This window comes from Haliaeetus leucocephalus, unplaced genomic scaffold (assembly GCF_000737465.1).
Source record: "Haliaeetus leucocephalus isolate CR32 unplaced genomic scaffold, Haliaeetus_leucocephalus-4.0 Scaffold848, whole genome shotgun sequence".
In the NCBI taxonomy this organism is placed as follows: domain Eukaryota; kingdom Metazoa; phylum Chordata; class Aves; order Accipitriformes; family Accipitridae; genus Haliaeetus; species Haliaeetus leucocephalus.
In genome coordinates this window covers 8,414,139-8,427,770 of record NW_010973284.1, presented here as the reverse complement: position 1 = coordinate 8,427,770, position 13,632 = coordinate 8,414,139, and positions in this window count along the sequence as shown.

The window sequence follows — 13,632 nt, the reverse complement described above, 5'->3', positions numbered from 1 at the left end:
CCTCAGGTAGATGGCCCCAGGAGAGGGAGGGGTGGATGTGGCGGCCTGTCAGGGTTCTGACGGCGTGGCGCTGAGGGAGCGGTGGGGGAGTCGTCGGGGTGGCAGAAGTCCTGCCTGCACGGCGGTGAAGAAGCGAGGGAGGATGCGGCGAAATCTAGTTCGTGTTCTGTGCGTGCTGGTAGTAATAATTACAGAATGCTTCTTGCTAGTAACCTTCTGTAGGTCACTCCTAATTGTGACATTAGTTATGATGCATTTTCCAGCATTTCTTAGGTCTTAATTCTTAGTGCAAGAAGTGGTGGTTTATTTAGGAAACATACCTTTGCAGATATTCGAAAAGGCATAGGCTCACTTAAAAGTGAGCGTGCCTAAGTTCAATGGATCTGCTTTTAGGTCTTTCACCCCCACAGAAAAAGGATCTACTGATTGCTGCTTAGGGTCACAGGGATCAGAGACCCAAGAGATCTTAAACTTTGTTTCGATGTGTTTTCATATTCCTAGTTTTACAAGAGAGGAAAATGCAGGAGCAGACTTAGCAGTTTAAAAATGTAGATGGCAACTAATGTGCCTTTTTTTTTTTTTTTTTTTGAAGAGAAGGAGAAAGTATCACAAGTATGAAGACTCCCAGAATGCAGTAATTCACTGCTTTGTTTTGCCATTTTTAGGAACAAAGTGAAAAACTAGGTTATTTGACTTTTGTTGTCAAAAAGGTGACTTAAGTTTATGTCATTATTGTAGATGCATAGATTTACTTTTTTTTTTTTTTTAAATTTCTTAGGTTTTTCTAGAAAAGCTGCATTACATTGCCTTTAATTATAGGAGACTTGTATTTTGGCTTTGACTAGTGGGTATCTCTTGAATAGAGATTTCTCGGACTGGGCCCTGGAAGAAAAGAGCTCTATTTTTAAAATTTTTTATTTTATATTTTATTCTCTAGTGCCTTGTTAAGCCAAGTGATTAAGAGCTGCTGCTGCTTTTGATGCTTATCACTTCCTGAAACAATTAAAGAACACTAATATCCTTATTCAGGAAAAAAATAATAATCTGAAAGCAGAAGAGCTGACTTAGTTTCTTCCCGACTCTCCATTAAAATAGTTGTTGGTTGGTAGAGCTATCAAATGGAATAGCAAGGTGTTTGTTGTACTGTTTTGATATATTGTATATGATATTGACATGGAAATTAGAGTAAATTATTTCCGTTCTTGGTAGTTGTGAACTAAACTTTTTACGAGCCATGCATACAGAACACACTACGTACCACAGAGTGTATTGAACACTTGGGAACCTTCACCAAAACAACATTAACATGGTAAAACAGGAAAGGCTGCAAATTCAGAAGTGCCAGCTTTTGAGATGCACAAGGCTTTTTAATGGGAGATACTGCCAGTTTGTTTTTAGCTTGGGTGCTCTGACTAAGACCTGATGTGACTTGTAGGAACAGATCTTTACGTGCTGGTGAGTATTCAGTGTGATGGAGTCGTCGAGGAGTTTTGCAGCTAAAGTTAAGAAAGCTTCTACTCAACCTGTGTGAGATGCCTCCCCAAATTTCAAAGCAGAACCTCTCATCCCCTCTCCCCTTTTGTCTTCCATTTGAAGTGGTGGAAGTTTTGTAAATGTGGTAAGCAACTGGAAATAGACGAGTTGAACAAATTTAATAAACAGGACAGATAAGTCTACTCACAGCATTTCTGTCTTTAATATCAATAATTCAGTATTTCTTTAAACATCAGGAGTTGGTAGGGTGGATGTGGTGGAAAGGGCCTTCTGAGATACAAAAGACAGTGTGATGCGATGCTCCATTTCCACTGATGCAGCTTGCAGCCTGACAAATATTTCCTCTGGGGCCACTTCTGATTTAAGTAGCATTGTTATTCCAAGCCTGTAGTATGCCCTCAGTTGTACCAATGCAGCAGTGTGCACAGCTGCAGGGAACCGTTCTGAATAAAATTCAGATTTCACAGTTTGTTTGCCATACGTTTGCACAAGTTTGTGGTTGGGGGAGACTAAGCTACTGTAATGTTGGAAAAAATACTTATCAAACTGTGACTGTAGTAGTTAGTCACTGTGCTGACCTTTAGGCCTTTGAAAATCTGGTCCTTTAATGTGCTGTGCTTGTCGTTCTGACATGTACATACGATTAATGTTTTCACTTTTTTATGAGTTACGTAAGAACATAAAAATAACTGTTCTTGGTCACATTAAAGATCCCTCTAGCCCAGTATCCTGCCTCTCTGAGCTGCCAAAAGCAGATGCTTGGAGAAGAGTATAGTGTATATTGAGGAAATACCTCTCCCAGCCTCCAGTAATTTGTGGCTCACAGGTTTCCGGAACTAGAGGTGATATTTGTTTTTAGTGCCCCCAGTGGGTTTTTTCTTCTATGAATTTGTCCAATTGGTATTTGAAGCCATGTATGCTTGTAGCATCCACAGCATCCTGTGGCTGAGTGTTATAAGGCTTAAATACATTTGGTGTGGAAAAAACACTTCTTTTTTGTTTGTTTTTGAACTTTCTACCTGCTTGTTTCATGCCTTGTTTGTTAATTCTTGTATTGGAAGAGGCAGCGAAAAAGAGAATCCATGTTTTTCTGTGTAGCTTATGGCTTGATAACTTTTTATTTTATTTACCATCCCTTGCTTGTGACTTTTCCAGAGGAGTTTTAGAAAGAAGTGACTCTATCCTTTTCATTGTCCTTGCTATTTTCTTTGCACCTTTTGCAGGTGTGTTCCTGACTGGAGTTAGTGATGCAGGTATCAGAGGAACAGGGTTGGGGAACAGTAACCAGGACTGGCTACAGTATTTGAGCATATAACACCCTGTAAACTTATATAGCATATGAAGTTTTATTCTTTAATCTCCTACCTGCTTTTTCTTGACGATCTTTAAACATTGAGTTGGCGCTTTCATGGAACTGTCTATTATAACTCCAAAATCACTCTTTTAAGTGTAATAGCTATTCAGAATTTGTCATTGTGTATATAAATTTAGGATTTTTTCCTACATTATGCATCCCTTTACATTTATCTACATTTAATCTTATCTGCTATTTTACAGCCCACTTAAACAGTATCATTAAGGTCTTCTTCAGATCTTTGGCCATCGCTTTTGCAACCTTGAATAACTTTAAGCATTGTCAGCTGACTCTGTCACGTAAGTGCTAAGCTTCTTTGCTAGATTTTGCTTTAAAATGTTGAAGGTATTGATCCCAGAACAGATCCTTGTGGGACTCCACTGGTGATCCTTCTTTTTTGGGAAAAAGGCCAATTGTTCCAACTTCTTATTTCCTATCTGTTAATCGGTCATTAATTCGTAGTTGAATTGTCCTTCTTATCCCATGGCAGTTTGGTTTCATTGAGCGAGGGCATCTTTGTCAAACACAGCCCACCTGGGTTTCTGTAAAGCATCAGCTTAATCGTTGTATGTTCGGTGACTACATTGAAGGACAAAAATGGAAAGTTGAGGTGAAGGTTATTGTTGCTTAGGAGTGACAGTCACCCTCATCCAGAGGCATATTGTAAGCGTTAGATTGTTTCCATGTCATGCTTACATAATTAGTTTGAGACATCGTGATATTTATTGTGAAAGATCCTACATGGATCATAGCCAGTATTTGTCAGAGGTGCTTTTATTAGCATTTTCTACTTCAGGTAGAAGTCAAAGTTACCATATAAAGGACTCTTCAGTGTCTAGAAGAGCAAGAGGGGAACACATACAAGGAAAGCTGTAGTATTGTGGTAGGTCTGGGGGCATGGAGGTTGAGGGTCAAAAGAGTAAAAATACAGGACACTGAGCACTGAATATCCCTGAACAGCCTTCTCTGCTCTAAAGGCATCCAGGGAGCTAGTGGCTGCTGCCCAGTGGTGCTTTGCTCGGAGATGTGACAGGATGAGGGAACAGAAACAGACACCACGCTTGTCAGCATTTTACCCTCGCTTCTGTCAAGCTTCCCTCTTCTCTTGCCATGGATGGCCAGGGCCAGGAGAAGTTTTATGAGTAGATTCCATGACTTTGTGATTTTGAGGGATAATAAAGAAACAAAGGGGAAAACAGTAGCAGAATCTCAACAAGCAGTTCAGGGAGCCGGTAGAGGGACTGCAAGTTATAGAGGCGGTATTTTGGGTTAGATGGACCCTTTGTCTTGTGTAAAGTTTAGCTTGGCTGCTGCTGACGTAGAGTTGGACTGAAATGTTGCTAAACCTGGAGGCTCCCCGTACGTTCATTGTATGGGAAATGTTCAGCTGATGCCAGCAGGCAAGCTGCATACATAATATTGAGAAGGATGAAAAACCTCCTTAGTCCTGGTTAGTTTTGTGTTGGGGGAGCCCTTTCTGTAGGGCAGTCAGTGCAGTAGACTTATCTCCAGCTGTCAGTTTTGGTGTGCCTGAAGAAGGATGATCTTGGGTATTCCCCACACTACATTTTGTCATTTCTGAATTGGATAGAAAGTATTTCCTGAGCTTTGAACAAAGTAACTGACTTTACAATCAAATCATTTGACTATTATAGTCATTTGGAACTGTAGCGCTGCAAACTTTCTGAGAGCAGGAAAAGTATTCCTTTCTCTCCAGGTGTCTTTGAAACTTTGTAGATCTGTATGTCCCAAAGCCAAAATGGATTACTGTGGTTATGCAGTGTGATCTCCCCACATGTGTAGGCTCTGGAGCTTTCCTGAAAGATAAATTAAAACTTCTCTCTTAGAAACTGATCTTATCTTAGCCTTAGATCATGGTGTGCCTGTCACCTCTTCTGGAAAGCTCTGCCAATGTTTAATTATACCTGCAGTTAGGAAACTAAACCACATCTTATTTCAAGGCTTGTTTTGTCTAATGTCCAACTTTGAGCTGTGGAATATGCCTATGCTAGCACAGGCAGTAAAAATTCTCTACTATTTGATATCTTTTCCATGTATAAGTATTTGAAATGTAAAATCTAGCTTCAGTTGGAACAGAAGACACTGAGTTCTTTTACTTCTAGGACTTTGTGCTTTCCCCCTGATTGTTCTTGGAGCGTGTGCACCAAAAATAGGTAGTATTCTGGCAGCAGCCTGGAACAGTGTGATCACAAAGTTACTTCTCCACTACTGTTTGATACTTGTCTTTTTACAACTTCGGGGATTGCATTACCACAGTTGGGTGTGTCATGTGAGAGAGAGTTTTGTAACATTATGGCTATGTGGATATTTCTACTCCATGTATTCAGGACATAGTGCAAATTGGTCCACCAGTGCTTATAAACATTAGGTTGGAAAGCTTATCCTGCCTTTCATGTTGTCTTTATATTTTGATTTTTTTTTTTTTTTTCTTGAAGGAATGGCAAAGGATCTTTTCCACTGACTTCTCACCCTGTTCGTGTTTTTGGAAAGCAGTCAGTGACCAGCAGGGAGAAACTGGCCAAACCCCAGAGTGCTAGTCAGATTTGTTTTGCCTCCACAGCTGCAAAGAAGCTGTTACCATGCTTTCCTTGCTGCGTGGCAAGCCTGGAAATTGAAGAGATCTTTCTTTTTTCCTAATCAGAACTTCTGTGCTTCAAATATAATAAATTTTTTCTCTTTTTTTTTTTCTTTTCCCTCTAGGTGCCATCAGTGCTATTAAAAGCAGTACCTCTATTGTGATGAGCCCTGTACATAGATTTCATAACAATTTAGTGTTCTTTGGTTATTTCTACCATGAGTCTTCCCTTTAGTTTGATAGGTGAAGCAGCAGGCTTTTGGAGTTCAGTTGACACTTTGCTTCTGAGCTTTCTCTACATCTCTGTCTCTCAGGCTGCTGATCAGAGCTCTGTTGCAGCTCCTGTTCTGCTCCCCCAGCCACGGACCCTATGATTAACAGCTCACAACACTCAGAGCTGTCTTCTAACTTCCTATCAAAATGTGTAAGCTGGGATGAAACTTAATCTGAAGAAGATGGAGGTTTATTTCCAAAATTCAAGCAAATAAACAGAATCAAATGGACATATTGCTAGTAATGCAGATTGCATTTGCAATAAAGTGTAGTTTTTAATATTCACATTACAGATTCCATAAAAGCAAATATAGATTAAACATAGCAAATATGTTCTGTAAGCATCATTGCTCCTCCTTATCAAAGGAGAGATGGAGTGCTGCTGAATTCTGGAAGATCAGGAACCATTGTTTTACATAAATACCTCTACCTACCTCTTTTGGGATTTCGTTGCCATTTAGGGCTGATTTTAGAGCAATTCTGTCCTGTGCCTATTTCATCAAGGGAGCTAAAGAAAGTCTTAAAGAAGACATTGGTAAAGACTCCTAAATTACAAGCTGTCAATGTGACTTAACATTAGAAACTCAGTTACTCTTTGTAGACCTCAGACTTCCTTTTCCCATCTCCCTTTTTTGCTGTCTAGCTCTTTTTCTCATTATAGGGAGAGAGCAAAAAATAAGTGTTTATGTTGTGGTTTTTTTTTTTAATAAGAAGATGCTGAGTTCTATTCTGTAAAGCTTCTGATATGGTGAACCAGAGTCCAGAGCATATGGTTGGCTGGCAGGCATTCTTATTCATCCTCAGAGTTTAATTTCTTAATTTTATCCCCTCCTCTGTGGAGAAATAAAGGTAGTGAAGAAGCCAGAGCATAGCTGCCAAAGAGAGAGCTGTTCCCTATGACGTGAACAGTTCTGTCACTGTTTTCTTCTCTGTCCTTTTCCTGAGGAGGCAAGAAAAGAAGCCAGAAAGAACATTGATGTCCTGTAGGTGTGTCTTGCTGTCTTCCATAAGCTGATTCTTCTTGATGCCAGAGCTACTCTGGTTTGACTTCTTCATTAGCCATAGTTTTGCCTTTCAGTATTTTGATCGGGCAGCAATGGCAGCTGCTGGCAACATGTTGCTCTGAGTTCACTTGTATGTTCATACTAATGTTTAGAAGTATTGGGCGGGGGGGGAGGAATTGACTGAAGAAAAGTGTCATCTAAAAGCAGGCAAAGGGGAATAGAGTCAAGTGATCGATTCTGCAGTGTGCTTGTTAGATAATAACAGAATTGAGCCAAAGATTAATCTAGAAGTAGACAAAAGGGACGTAGATTTAAGTGACCAATAATTCTGCCATGGGCTTGTTAGATAATAGCAAAATAGTGCCAAAGGACATATGGCGCTTCTCTGGCCTGATAGAATAAAAACATCGCTTCCCTCAAAGTTGAATATTAATGCATAAACCTAATTTGTTTAAATCGATTTGTGTGAATCAATAAGTAGGTAGGCATTGCATCAGCAGCTTAGATGATTCAGCTTGCTCATGTGAGATTTCACTTTCCTGTCACAAGTGAAGAGTAAGAGCAAATATTGTGTATTAGCTGCATTGATTTCATATTTTGCATATTAGAATAGCTAAGCAGGCAGTGGAGAGATTATGAATATATAGGTGTTCATGTTGCTGATTATTTGCATCTGAGTTCAGCAGTGCACTGCTTTTCTTGTCCAAAAGGAGCATAGAAGTGAAGGAGCCAAGAGAAGTCTTCTACCAGAATTGGCTGGATTTGGTGTGGGACTACTTATTTATAATCATAATGAGTTATTAGCTTGAAGGGAAAAGCTGCTGTTACACAGTATTTGTTACAGAGCACTTGAGGGTAACGGCGGGGTGCTGTCCAAAGCTGGGATTAAGCATCTACAAAACACTCAGACTGTGGATATATTCCTGACTGTATGTGTTGGGAAACCAAGTAATATCTGTGTGTATTGTGTTGGAGGAATGGGTATGCGTTATTGAATTTATACCTAGAAGTTGACTTAGTTCTTGAGCAAGCTCATATGCCTTCTTACAGTGCAAAGAATGTGAATGTTGTCCTGCCTGTCAAGGTAGTTCTTAGAGTCTCTAGAAGAGGCAATTTTTTATTTTCATCTGATAGGTAATTTTTATTGCCTGGGCTGCCTGTTGTGCTCCATAAGCTAACATAGCTTTGGTGCTTATAAGAAATGCAGTGGATTATTATAGATATGATGATAGGCATTTATTTAAAATAAAAGTTTTTTTACTCTTATTTAATTCTTATTCATGGAACCTGAGTAGCTGAAGCTAAGCAAGCAGTGAAGACCACCAGGTTAGTGGATTGTTTGAGACCAAACCAAAAAGCTTTTATCACCCATCAAGACCTTGAACCACAAGGTAGAACCACAGTAGCTAAATAGGCAGGTCATGTAGAGTCTTAACAATTTCATTTCCACGTCAAATGATGATGTGGTGTGGTTAGTGTCTTTTTGTAGTGATGTAGTACTATTTGAAGCCTGGTGAAAATGCTGCTCTTTGGAGGAAGAAGCTGAGTCCATGATCACTCAAAAAGCTACCTTTTTGCAAGGCAGTAGAAAAATCTATTTCAGGTGATGAAAATGTGCTTGTTTTTTTGATGTCTTGATAGATGTCACTCTTGGTCATAGAAGGTTAATGCTCTGTGGTATCTCACTATAGTGGAAAGATCTGAAGGCCTTGTTTGGTTTGTAATGAAGCAGCTCTGTTGTTACCTTTAAAACCTGCTTTAAAAGCTTTTATTTTTTTCACTTACTCTTCCTCTAAGCTGTGTTTTTTTTGTAATAGTGTGTCATCTAACTTACAGCTTAGGTCCCATGAACCCTAAAACTAGTAATCTGTCAGAAATTATTTTCAAATGTCCTGTTATAAATACACATTACAGTGCAGTGAGGGAATAGGGTTCAAGACTGAAAACCCAGCCATAATAAAAAAATCTAGCTGTCTAGCTTGTCAGTTTTTTCCTATTTGGAATCACTCTAGCATTAATGGAGGTACATTATTTACATGGAAGATAGAATGATGCTCTGTTTCCTTTCAGGAAAAAATCATGCCTTTGCTATTAGAACGGCATCATAAATGTTTTCACCTTTTCTTATACATATAGTAAACAATTTAACAATAAAATACTTTCCAAAACCTTTTAGTTGATCTGGATTTTCATGAATGTAGAAGCAAGACGGTCTTTAAAACGTTCCGTATACCTGTTTAAATTTCCAGAAGCAGCTAGCACTGTTAAGGTTGGACTATGGGGAGTTTAAGAATTTTTGAAATGTAATTTCTGATTCAGTTTCAGTCCACACATGTCTTCCCAAACTGTCTACAGCAGAAGATTTTCTCTAATGTTTTTTTACTACATAGTGTGACAGGTAATCCACCATAAACATTTTCAACAGTACAAAGCCAAGATGAGTTATTTAACTACTTAATTGAATGACACTTGGATAACTTTTTTTTTTGGCCTTTACCGTGTCATGCTTGTATTTCTGAAACTCTTGTTGTTTGGCATCTCATCTAATTCTGCTAATAGTAAAAATACTTAACAGTAGTTAGAAGCTGAATTTTCAGTGCACTTCTGGGGCACTGCTTCCATTATCTGCACATTGTCCAAACATCCAGTGATCCATTCAAGATAGATTTCCGGTAACACTTAAAATTTGTTGCTTATATGAGGCTACATTCTGCTAGCCCTAACTTCTTGCAGTGACTGTGAGCTGTCTTATGGAAATTACCTCAGTATACACTATGTGTTTATCACTTTGATATGTTAGCTGCTAGCACATCAGGATTTAAAAAAAAAAAAAAAAAAAAAAGATGATTTTGTAGGTCCTGCCATCCCTGTTGATTTTTCCTTATTGGATTTGATGGAAGAGTTCACAGACCAGTTTGTCTTTCATGATGGAAGAGGAAGTACAGAATGGTTACAATGGTAAACAAATGCTGGCCTGCAACATTATAGAAAGCAGTTTTACTGAAGGCTGAATTATGTGTACGGTTGGACCCAAACTTGAGACACTTTGTCATTTTTTCTTAGTCCATCCAAACAAAAACTCAGTGCAAAAGGTACATCCGCTAAGGAGTGAGGGGAATTCAGTACTGTCTGTGGGGTGAAAACTTGTGAAAACATCTTGTAGCTGCATTTCAGGAAGCTTGAAAATTTTTTGAAATGTAGTACTTGTCAGATTGATTAACTGGTGCTCAAGCATGTTCTTTTATCCTTCAAATACACAGCTGTCATGCTTTGAGCTCAATAAGAGTGATTTAAAAAAAAAAAAAAGGTGGTTTTCTAATATGCCTTCCTGGTACTATGTCTAATAACCAGAACTTGATACTGCTGCTTATGTGTGCTGTTTTCATGACACTGGGAGTCATACACATGCAGAAGGACTGCATAAATACCTGAGTTATATTCTACAGATGGTTTAAGCGTGGTTCCATGTTTCCAGGAAGACTTTCTCCCTGTGCATGTTGATTTCCAGTTATCGCAGGTATTAAACTTGGGGTTTGCTTCTCTTTGCATTAAAGAGCATACAGCTTAGAATCATCAATCTCTGCGCTCTTTCTTACAATACAATTTGTCATTGCAAAGCAAGCACACATCAGCAAAACTGCATAGATATCTTTGTCCTTTACGTGGCTTTCAGAGCTTTCTGAGGAAGCATGTACAATACCCAGAGAATCCAACTTCACTAATGCAAGCAAAGTGTTAAACTCTCGGAAGGGCAAAACTGGAGAGGAGTACGTAATGGAGTCTTGTGGAGCTACTTAAGGAAAAAAATGTACTGATAGGCAGTGAAATAATTTAATGTCTTGCATTGTTTTTCTGATGTTTATGCTGTTAATCTCCTGGTAGTTGCATGTCCTCTGTTCACTGAGGACTAGCTGAGAGGGCTAGCAGCAGCTTTTCTTATGATTGTATTTTTTTGCCATTTGAAATGGAGTAAACCCCCAGTTTTATTTTAAAGAAACCATTGTGGGACCCCAGAGCAAGGAAATGTCATCTCAAAAATGGAATGCTTAATAATTAAAACTGGTTTATTATTCACTAAAATCACACCATTCAATCTTTAGTGTATTTACAAGCACTTTATTATCATAAAAATCACATTTTAATATGGAGCCTCAGAAAAGTCCTTTAAAGAAAATCAAGTGGTCAGGACTGATGTTAAGTATTCTGGACAGCACCAGAAGATCAGAGAGTACAAATAAATAAATTACAGTCACTGTTTTAGAGGAAAGCTTATAAATGAGTTGTATAGTTAATGAAGTGACTGTAGGCATTTAAATGTTTAAACATTTAGGCATAGATGGATGCAGTGACATATTAGTAGCAAATGCTACTTTCTCTATTTTATGAAATGATTTAAATTGGACCTGTGCAGTGTGAACATGGCAAAAATATGTGATCCTGAAAGTTAAATTATACATTCAGTTAGGTATCTGTACGTTCTTTGACCTTTGCATTATTCCCTGTTTTTAGGACAGAGGAGAATCTGTTTGCAGCATTGTTTTGCCAGTTTAGCAGACACTTTAGCAGAAGTGTCTACTGACTGTAGTCTTTCAGTTTGAGCTTAAGGCCTGGTGATGTTCATAAACCTAACAGTTGGGCATTGTTTTTGTTCTCAAGCAGAAGGGAAGAAACACATGGCTTGTCCTTGAAAAAAATTCTGTCTGTTGTTTCTTTGGGATGGAACTGTATTATGCTGCTTGGTAAGGAGAAGCTTTTGTGCCAGACTATAGATACTCCATTTCTTTGTGTAGACATTGATAAGAATTGTGAATTAGTTTATCTTTGTCTGCCATTTTGTATGATTTCTGTTAAGAAAAGCTAAGGATTAAGTGTTTGTTAGGTTTCCAAAGGTTAACTTAATTTCCTTTAGGTCTAAAGCCATTGGTAGTTTTATTTGCAGTCCTATAATCAAATGATAATTTTTTTTTCCCATTCCATATGTGCAGATCTGCTGTTGAGTTTTAGTGAAAATTTGTTCTCAGGAAAACTTCACATAAGTGCTTCTTATTTTTGCTGTGCATTGATGTGCTTATCTCATTTGTGGTAGGAAGTGAGAAGATTCCAGATGGTTCATGAAGGCAAAAATATTGATGCCAAATGATTGGAACTTTCACTGTCAGAAACAAAAAAAAAGTTTAGATTTTTTTCCTGCTGCAAATAATGATCTTCCCCAGTGATGATAACACCAGATTAAAATGTATCTTGGTCTGTCTTCATCATGTATATGAACAAATAGTGTTCTGACTCTTAGCAGAGCATTGTGCCTTGTTAGATCTTATTTTGCTGCTAATCTCTGTCTAACTACAGGTAGTTCCACTGCTACCTACTACTGTTCAGGTCATAGCTGCAATACATAAAAGCATCCTGGGCAAACAAGTAGTGTGGTTAAAGAGGATTTCTGTTGTGTTTTCTGGTTTCATACTTTTCTTTCTGTGCAGAGTGTGCTATTCAAGTGAACTTTATAAATTAAGATCAAGTCTTAAAATTGTGTTACCTATCTGTAAGTAGTCATTGAATGTCTAATTAGAAAAGCCCCTTTAACTCACCTGAGCGGTTCCCTGCCGAAGTTCAGTTCATGACTTACCTTTCGCTTTTCTTTGTTGGCAGCTTCATTTGAGACAAGCCTTGGAATAGCAGTTGGGCATAGATTTCTCTCCTTTTAGCCCCCTTAGTCTTGGGACAGTTTTTGAAGGGCTGTATCTCTTACTGGACCAACAGAGACTTTTATCTGAGACTGTACTTCAAACTTAATGAGTCTTAACATTTTTCTTTGGAAAGTGCTTCTTTCAAAAGAATATTAGAACTCTGCCCTGTTAGTAAATAAGCAATTTTTATGCAGCATGCACATTTTAATACACTGTATTATTGTTCACTTGCCAAACTTTGTATTTTTAGCTAGTATTTTGATTTTAAATGTTTTATTTGTGCCTCAGGCATAGAAAATTCTATATTGTTTTGGGCTGAGAATCAACTATTAATACAGATAATTTCTCAGTTTTTGAAATGTGACCCAGAGCTTCCTGTCTGCAATGTATAAAATTAGGTGAAACTCTCTTACAGGTCCTATTGCTGTGAAGCAGTTGTTTGTTTATGTAAATTGAATGAACGTTTAACCTGTCACTAGGTCTTGTTCATCTTGGTAGAAAAACAGAGGAACTTTACATTCCCAATAAAAATGACTTGATTGTAACTTTGTTTGTAGGCATTAAACAGAGTTTACAAACATTTAAGTAGGTATCTTATGTTGTTTTGCTCTTTCCCTGTGAATGAGATGGTGAGACAATGTTTGTAATGTGAACGAAAATAAATATAGTTGGAGATCTGCAAGCTCACTCATTAAAAAAAAAAAAAAAATTAGCATCAATGTTGCACCAAATCAAGGCACCCTGCAGGATGTTTGGATAATTCTCCTTTTTATAGCTGATATGAAATCATAGGTCTTTTTACATGCACAGCTTTAGATGCAGCTGTGTTTCTGCTGCTTGCCTGGTTCGTTAAGCAGTTCCCATTCTAGTCTTTCTTACAGCATAATTGTGATAAAAGGTGTTAAATTCAGTGTTTTCTGTGTAAAAAAGATCTGAATAAGTCTGTAAGAAATTGGAAAATGAGAAAAGTTTTGGCTTATTGATACTGTGGATTATGGTCTTTAGCAAATCTAAATTTACATCTGTATTTGACTGTATAAAATCTAATAGAAAAGAATATAGAAGATAAATGAGTGTTAATGTGTAGGATGCTAAAGAGAACTTGCAGTAATACTCGACAGTGATGTTGGGACATCAGGGTCTTGGTGCATCCTCTGAGTTTAATGGAAGAAAATCTTAAGAGAGAAGGCGTTACTAATGTCTTATAACACCAAACTTTATTACAAA